This window comes from Oratosquilla oratoria, chromosome 1, assembly GCF_046742065.1.
Source record: "Oratosquilla oratoria isolate Oo_2021 chromosome 1, ASM4674206v1, whole genome shotgun sequence".
Classification (NCBI taxonomy): Eukaryota; Metazoa; Arthropoda; class Malacostraca; order Stomatopoda; family Squillidae; genus Oratosquilla; species Oratosquilla oratoria.
Window position 1 is genome coordinate 51,122,914 of NC_134777.1, and position 10,000 is coordinate 51,132,913.

Genomic DNA, 10,000 nt, shown 5'->3' on the forward strand with positions numbered 1-10,000 from the left:
AAAGACGAAGTAAGTCAGTGGATATCCGTAGCAATCGAATTCGAACCCGGGTCCACTTAGTGCTTGACGAGGTCAAAACCAACACAGCTGAAGGTTCTTCCCTCCTGTGAGCGTCGTCACAAGTTCCTTGAGCACATTCAGTGTCGTAGCGTCACGTATAATTTTTATTCTTTGACATAAGTTCGACAGTTCTTGTCAGGGAATTGGCATCTCTTGGCGCCACGGGGTCTCGCTCTACGAAGACCTCGTTCAACCCGCGGGGAGCCCACCTTTTAGTTGAATGATGCAGTGATATTAATTTTGCCAGATTAGAATACAAAGTGTGCCGCGGTATTGAAATTGCTAACTCACTCCTACCCCATATAATAAGCTGGCGCTAATCAGAATAAAATACCTGAAGGCCATCATGATCACTAGTGAGTCAATCACTTTAACCTTTACTCTCCTATTCGAGTCACAATCTCTCTTTCAAGAGTACACCATAGTCATGTAGGGATAATCATTAACTTTTGGGCTCTGTACAGTACTATATATATATTTATGAACCCCACATGTACTCAGTAAAATACTTAAGATATTTTGGTCCAGTCGAGGGCAGGGGACTTTATGTGACTCAAGAAAGTATTCTAGACCGATGGAATCTTTGTAGATGGAAACTTCTATCTGTCCAAGTCCATTTCTTCTGTGGTATAGATTTACCTGATCTAGAACAAACGAACAAAGTAAAGAATATGTTCATATCTCTACGATTTTTATTCAGAATGCGTTGGTGGCAACGGAAAACACTTGATAGCCAATGGGTTTGTCGAAGCGAACGTCAAATACTTATGTGAAGCCAGTGAGTGACCTAAAGACCAGAGCGTCCCCAGACTTTTTGAGAACATAAGTATGGAGGAGACTACAAGAGACCATAAGGCCTACACTAGGCAGTTCAATGTTCCTTATCTCCTGCCATCCCTATTCATTAAGTTATCTAATCTTCTCTTAAAATAACTAATTGTTTTAGCAGTCACTACATGGTTACTAACTCTTTTGGTAAACCAGTCTTGCCTACTTCTTTCTTAAACCCAAATTTGTCCGATTTAAATCCATTACTACGAGTGCTGTCCTGCTGTCTTTCGGTTACTCTGGTGACCATGTTGCCCCCAAACTCCCTTACCATTCTCAAAATGAGAATATTCAATAGCTTCTTATATGCATTTCGAGAAAAAGAAACAACGGAAAAACAAATGCATGGCAATTAGAGTGGCCGAGAAAATATTACGTGACTTCCAAAGGAAAACGTGAATGTCAGGTAGATTACGTTTTCTTTCGTAGCATAAAGTGAGCTCCTCACGGCTCTATAGAAATGTCCTACGTCCCACATTAAATAAATTCCTTGATTACCGCCCGCAAGATTACCGTTTAGTGGGTTAAAACTCTGTAAAGGTAATCTTACGGGTGGCCGAAAGCAGTGGGTTCGAATCCTACTTGCGACTGTCATAAAAAATTTCAGATTAATGTCGCTGTCAATACCGAATTTCTCTCTTGGTTACAATGGCGAAAGCGTGAAAGGGATTTGTTCCAATCCTTACCCCCTGCCACTAGTGGGCTTGGGCCTCATGTAAAACAGGAACTGGGGTCGTAGATTAGTGATCTTTCCTATCCTCGGGAATCAGATCGTTTCCAGCTTACAAGGCTCTAAAGTCTCTTTGGTGTAGTGGGTTAAGGCTCTGTGAAGGTAATCTTACGTGTGGCCGAAAGCAGTGGGTTCGAATCCCACATGCTGCTGTCATAAAAAAATATATATATATATATATATATATATATCTAAACAGAAATGTAGTAGCACATTTGTAAATTACACACAGGAACCCACAGTCGGAGAAAGAATAAACTTCGAATAAAGAAAAATCCTATATTTCGGCTATCAACTGTAGCCCTCTTCAGGAAAGTACATAAGATAGAGAACAGAGGGGACTTATAAACTACAGTAAGAAGAGATGTGGACAGTTGACCTCACTCAGGCGCGGGGCAAACTGGGGTGGCGGAGGAGGGAGGGGGTGAGGAGCGGGGAGGATGTAGTGTCCGCACCAACATGGCTACTGCTGCGCGTGAGATTATGTCAGGTGTCCACTGCCCTTTAGAAATATTAATATTAGGGCATTCCTCAATTAATGCTGATTCGACTATTTTCCTCCTGAAACCGCAGTGGGACTTGAACACTAATCTGCGAAGAGCTTGGGCGCAAAGAGACTTAAAAATGGACTGGTTGGGACTAACTAAACACAGGTGCCTCCGTGCATGTCTGGATTTACAAAGACTTTTTCCCCCTCCCTGTCAACAAAAGTCTTGCTTTAGTTCGCCTGTGTGTTTCTTCAAATGATTTCTCCTTTCAAGACCAATTCTTCCGTCAAAAATTCGGTTGCAGTATGGGTTCCAATTTGTTTCCTGTTTTGGCCAATTTGTACATGGAGTATTTTGAGTGTACCCTTTTGCCCAGCATCAAACCGCCCGAAATGATTTGGCTCAGGTACGTAGACGATATCTTTTCGGCGTGGGATGACAGCTGGGGCCCATTTGAAGTGTTCCATGATAAATTGAACCAATTGACCCGAATCTTAAATTTAAAGTTGAATGGGAAGAAGGACACCAAATCCCTTTCTTGGATATTTTGTTAAGAAGAACTGATGATAATTTATTCTTTACAGTGTACCGTAAGCCCACCCATTCAGGCAGTTATCTCCACTTTTTTAGCAATCACCCTGACAATGTTAAGAAAAGTGTTGCTTCTGGCCTTTTCTTGAGGGCTTTCAGGATTTGCAGTCCTCAACTTCTGGACCATGAGATTGAGGTGATCAAATGTTAACTTGAGAAGTTGGCTTATCCACCTTGGTTTCTGGATCAAGCCCTCAGTAAGGCTAGGGCCAACCATTTTAAAACTTCCGTCCCCTCAAGTTTTCACCGCTCCTTTAAGGACATTTTAAAAATTCCATTTAATAATACCATCAGTTCTTCTACTAAATTGTTTCCTCATGAACGTCTCACTATTGCCTATCACTATCCTAACACCGTGCGTAAGCAAATTGTGAACGTTCAACAAAAACCGAAGGAAGTTGAGTCACCTGGTGTTTATTGTTTGCCCTGTAAAGATTGTGATTTGGTTTACTTGGGTCAAACCGGGAGAGACCTGAACACTAGATTGGCAGAACATAAAAGGTCAATTAGGTATGGGCAAGAAAATTCGGCTGTATTTCTTCATGTCAAAAATAAGAATCATTCTTTCGACTGGGGTAAGGCCAGATTAGTGTTCAAGTCCCACTGCGGTTTCAGGAGGAAAATAGTCGAATCAGCATTAATTGAGGAATGCCCTAATATTAATATTTCTAAAGGGCAGTGGACACCTGACATAATCTCACGCGCAGCAGTAGCCAAGTTGGTGCGGACACTACATCCTCCCCTCTCCTCACCTCCTCCCTCCTCCGCCACCCCAGTTTGCCCCGCGCCTGAGTGAGGTCAACTGTCCACATCTCTTCTTACTGTAGTTTATAAGTCCCCTCTGTTCTCTATCTTATGTACTTTCCTGAAGAGGGCTACAGTTGATAGCCGAAATATAGGATTTTTCTTTATTCGAAGTTTATTCTTTCTCCGACTGTGGGTTCCTGTGTGTAATATATATATATATATATACTATATATATATACATATATGTATATATATACATATATATGTATATATATAATGTATATTATATATACATATACACATATGTGTATATATATATATATATATATATATATATATATATACATATACATACATATACCAAAGGCTTTTTCCCCCTTACACGGGGGGTAGCCAAAAAGAAAAAGGCATAGAAATCCCTCCCACCCATTTCATTTCCCATATACTCCACTCCCCTCCACCCTCCTCCCTCCCTCCTATCTTGGCACCTCCTGGATGACGGGTCATCCCTGCATCCTGTCCACTGCCCTGGGTCAGAAGCAGTGTCGCAAGACACAGCACATCCACAGCAAGGCCGCTTCATAAATTCGGCGACCCCCCTTCTCCGTCCCCTCATGCAGAAAAGGAGAAGACGGGGAGAAATCCCTTCGGGCTGCGTCAAAAATTTTTCATACATACTTCCTCACCCCCCATCCCCCACCCACTCCCCCTCATGCATCACAGCCTCATCTATACACAACCCTTCTCCATTCACCCCTATCTTCTGTCCTCTCCCGTCCTTCCTCCACAGACATTCCTCTCTTTTGTAAAGCCCCTTTCACCCCATCCATCCATCTCATCCTAGGACGCCCCCTCATATTCACTACTTCCACCTCCGCCTTCCACACTTCTTTTACTAATCTTTCTTCACTCATTCTTTCCATGTGTCCAAACCATCCTAATACTCTTTCATCAACCCTATCTCCCAGCTCCCTTTCCACCCCTGTTCTCCTCCTCACCTCCTCATTTCTCACTCTAGCCTAGTAACCCCTGTCATACTTCTCAAACATTTCATCTCAAACACATTCAAACTCCTTCTCTCTTCCTCTCTCATGTTTCATGTTTCTGCCCCGTACATTGCTGTTGGCACAATCACTCCTTCATATAACCTCCTCTTATCATCCATTTCCAGATGTCTATTTCTCATTACACTTTTTAATCCACCAAGGCATTTACTCGCTTCTCTCAATCTACATTCTACCTCCACCCGCACTCCTCCCTTTCCTGTCACATTCGCACCCAAGTATCTAAAACTATCCACTTCCTCCAGTTTCTCACCCTTAATGCTCACTTCCAGCCTACTGTCACTCTCTCCCCTTGTACATCTCATCACCTTACTTTTGCCCACATTTATCTTCAGCTTCCTTCTTTCACACACCTTCTCAAACTCTGTCACTAACTTCCTCAATACCTCCTCTGATCCTGCTACAAGCGCAGTGTCGTCAGCAAACAACAACTGGCTCACCTCCCACTTTTCTCCATTTTCTTTAATCATCTCCAACCCCTGACCCACTACCCTTGTATTCACCTCTCGCACCACCCCATCCATGTAAATATTGAACAGCCAGGGCGACATAACACATCCCTGACGAAGTCCCACCTTTACCTCAAACCATTCACTCTCTCCATTTCTAATCCTAACGCAAGCTCTACTACTCTCATAAAAACGCTTGACTGCTCTTAACAGTATAATATGTATACACATATGTATATACATATACATATATATATATATATATACAATACTCACACACACACACACACACACACACACACACACACACACACACACACACACACACACACACACACACACACACACACACACACACACACACACACACACACACACACATATGTATATATATGTACTCATATATACTGTACATATATACTGTATATGTATACATATATATTTTGTATAAAATACTGCAAAAATACACACACACACACACACACACACACACACACACACACACACACACACACACACACACACACACACACACACACACACACACACACACACACACAATCACACGCACGCACACACACACACACACACACACACACACACACACACACACACACACACACACACACACACACACACACACACACACACACACACACACACACACACAAACACACACACACACATATATATATATATATATATATATATATATATATTTATATATATATATATATTTATATGTATATATATACATATATGTATATATATTATATATGTATATATATATATATACTCGTATATACTGTATATATATATATATATATATATATAAATGTATACATTCATGTATATTGCTATAGTTGGGCAGCAGATCCTCTTTTAGGCAGATGTCATTGAAATTTGCAGCAGCTTCTGCGTTCACGAGTTTTTTGCTGACATTCTCGACTTTTCTTATGCTGGCGCGCTGTGTCGTGCTAAGTTCTCTAATTACCTGGCCAAATAGCATTGGTGGTATAGGTAAAGCCATGGGCATTATCTTCTTAATTTTTATGCAGCGCTTTCGCCTAACAGTTCGGCATCTTCAGTGCTAATGAGTACAGTGTGTGGGGGTGATTATATATACACAATACACAGATCACAAACACTTCAGTGCTGATCCGGTTAACCAATCAGGAAGTAAGACGCGTAGCGCCACCCACGGGCCAAGCGGCCGTGAACCTAAAGCGAAACTTAACGTCTTTTGATGTGGGGATAGTGAATGGGGTCCGGAGTCTGTCTGTTCATGGTAGGGTTTTCGTCTTTTATGTATAAGGCTTCTAGGATATGAAGGCATGTGTAGTTTGTTTCTGACTGTAAAATAGTGATACCCTCCTCCAAATTCTTTCTTGTCAGTGGGGTCTGATGCACGTCTTCGTGGTGTTGTTTGATAGCGCCGTTGGAGAGATGAAGGATGAGACGCCTCGTGAGCTTCGTCGTAGTCATCCCTATGTATGTTTCATTGAAGACTTCACAGTTCCCTTTTCTGCTGGCGTATTCATACACGAGATGGCTACGTTGAAGCTCGGGTGTCCTCTGGCAAGGGTTGTTCTTAATAAGGAGTTGGGATATCTTCATGTTTTTTATAGAAAATAACCAGGTCTATTTTGTCGTTTTCGTTGGTAGGTTTCACGTCTCTGTAGATGATTTTTCTAAGGGCTTCCTCGTCGGCTCTATAATGGGTGGACATGATGTTTCTGTAGAAGATTTTTATTCTGGCTTCTCCTACTGATGTTTCTGCTGGGGGTGAATACCATCTGTCAAGGTGCCTGTTGATGGCGATTTGCACCTCCCTATTAGAGAAGCCATTGTTTACCAGGACCTGCGTCGCTCTGTCGAGCTCTGCGTGGGTTGGGGCCCAGTCGCTACAGTGCGTCAGGGCCCTTCTGACCAAGGTGTCGATTGTGGACCTCCGGTAGCGTTGTGGGCATTCACTATTACCGTTGATGCAGAGTCTTGGGTTCGTGGGCTTGGTATATACTCCGGTCTAAAACCTTGAGAACTGGCTTCAACCTTTACATCTAGGAAAGGGAGCTGCCTACTGATGCTGTTCTCTGAAGTGAAGTTTAGGCCGGAGACGCGCTGTAGGTTGCTCCTCAGGTCTTCGAGCTCCCTACGGTCCCTCACGAGGACGAAAATATCGTCTACGTAACGAACGTATATGGGAGGCTTTCTGGTAGTACTGAAGACCTCTCTCTCTCCACCATCCCCATGAAAAATTTTGGCTTTGGGAGTTGTTTTCGGCAGTTTTCGATGATGTCAAATTACGGATCTCTAGCGATGCGCGACACATCAATTTAATGACGTACTTTAAATTTTGTAAAGTAAATGTCACGCGATCTTATTCACTTCAAGACTTGCACTCCGATAAAGCAGCGTTCCTTAATCTATATATCCATAGCTGTGTAAACATTACAAATAAAAGTAAAGTAGAAGCGGCTACACGTATCTCCATGAAAATGGACTCATGCATTCAAGATACTGAGCCTAGAAAACTATTAAAATGTCAGTAAAATCTGTATTAAAAATAAATAAAGTGAATATAAAAATAAGTGAATAAATAAACAAAAAGACACATCAAATGAAATAGAACAAATTGATAAATAAATAAAGACAATGTCGACCATGGCAATCAGTTGTCATACACGTTGCCAGAGGTACGATATCAATCAACTGATCGTGTTCATGAAATTCCCACGGATGATTTGACTTGTCATAATTCATTGTGTAGGGGGCTACCTTAGCAAAGTGGTTAATCACCCCAGTGACGTGTCTAAGCTGAATATAATCGCCTGACACTAGAGAGAATAAAGACCGTACGGCATGTCATTTTAACAAAGTTGTAACCTCTGAAAATTATCAAATTGTCTGGTATTTGTTAGAATAAAAACAGGAGAGCTCGCCATCTTAAAGAAGGAGGTAATTCAACCGAAGTTCGTCTTTACACATCGTTAGTATTTCCTGATATGAATAAAATCAGCTGGCGCCAGAGACAGAGAGGGTCAACGATGCGAGAGCGCCGCCGCGGCGAAGGGAATCATTGAAATTTACACGAAAATCCGGGATCCGACATCAAAGGCCATTTTACGATTATGGACCGTATTTCCCTGAGGAATAAAGTTGCTAATCTCGAGAGCACGCTCTCTCAGGCCATGAAATTGCAGCTTAACCCCTACACCCTGGCGACAGTATCAGAAGAAAACACTCGAACTAACGCCACGCGGTTTCATTCCACTCCTGAAAAAAAAGTCATTCAGTGTTTAACGATGGTATGTTGGTCTTGAATCACGTCTCGTACGTACGAAGACTTCTGGTTGATCCCCGGGGCTACCAGTAGTAGACACTTGCCCTATCTATCTGAGCATATAGAGAAGTGATGGTTTCAGCCGCAGGTTGGAGGTCCCTGGCGCAAAGTTTATACTTTTTTAAATTGAAACTAGGCGTGACAATGTACTTATTCTCAATATATATATATATGTATATATATATATATATATATATATATATATATACATATATGTATATATATACATATATATATATATACATATATATGTATATAAATATATACATATATATGTATATATATATATATATATATGTATATATATATGCATATATTTATATATATACATGCACACACACACACACACACACACACACACACACACACACACACACACACACACACACACACACACACACACATATATGTATATATATATATATATATATATATATATATATGTGTATATACATGTATATATGTATATGTATATAGATATATATGTACACACATCCATATATGTGTATATATATATGTGTATATATATATATATATATATATGTATATATATATATATATATATATATATATGCATATATAATGTACTTTCCTGAAGAGGGCTACAGTTGATAGCCGAAGTATAGGATTTTTTTTTCTTCGAATTTTTTCGAAGTTTATTTTCTCCGACTGTGGGTTTCCTGTGTGTCATTTACAAATGTGCTACTACATTTCTGTTTAGAAATATATATATATATATATATATATATATATATGTATATATATATATATATATATGATGAAGACATGATCATGACATGATGAAGACATGATTCATCTTAAGACAGAAGGTGGAGAGATGAGATAGAGAAGTTTACACGACATACATCACGCACGTGATATCACTCACGATAACGCTCTCCTTCAAGAACACGAATGTTTTGTACATACTGCCACAAATCAGAACACCTCGTTAACACGTGTTATCACAGATACCCGTCTCAACCGAGCCGATACTACTAGCATTATGATACTTGTTTTCATACAACTGATCACTGCCGTGTCTTGCTGGCATAGAGACAACACAGACAAAAATCCCCAGACATTTACGTAACCCATCCCCTGCTAGACATTCACGTAATACATCTCTTGCAAGATATTCACGTAACACATCTCCCTTATGTACAGGATACAAAGACTCGGTGCACATCCAGGACAGTTACTCCATACTAAGATATTCCATTCGCAACCTTACCGGTACACACCCTGGATATCCCAGACATGTCTTCAGATTCCTTAACTTTCAATGCTAAGTCTAGTAACACCGAAGTGAAAATATTTCACGACACGGGCTCCCCAGTTAACATCATGACACTACACAATTTCCACATATTCCGCACTGAAACAAAACGTGTCACTATTTTGGACCCCCCCCCTCACGTCGACCTTTGCAATGTAGATGGTGTACCCTTCCCAATAATTGATAAATTCTCACTAGACATTATCTTCAAAGATGAGTACCCAGCCATTCCAGTTACCACCTACATAGCTGACGTCTATTTCCCTGCTGATATCCTCATAGGTTTAACATTGATGCAGCAATATAATATCATCATTTACCTTGCTCAACATAGCATTATTTATGATAATCATTTCCTCCTTGCATTGCCATCAGCAAATTCCCACGAAGTGGCCAAGCAGTCAATTCCTGCTCAAATTCA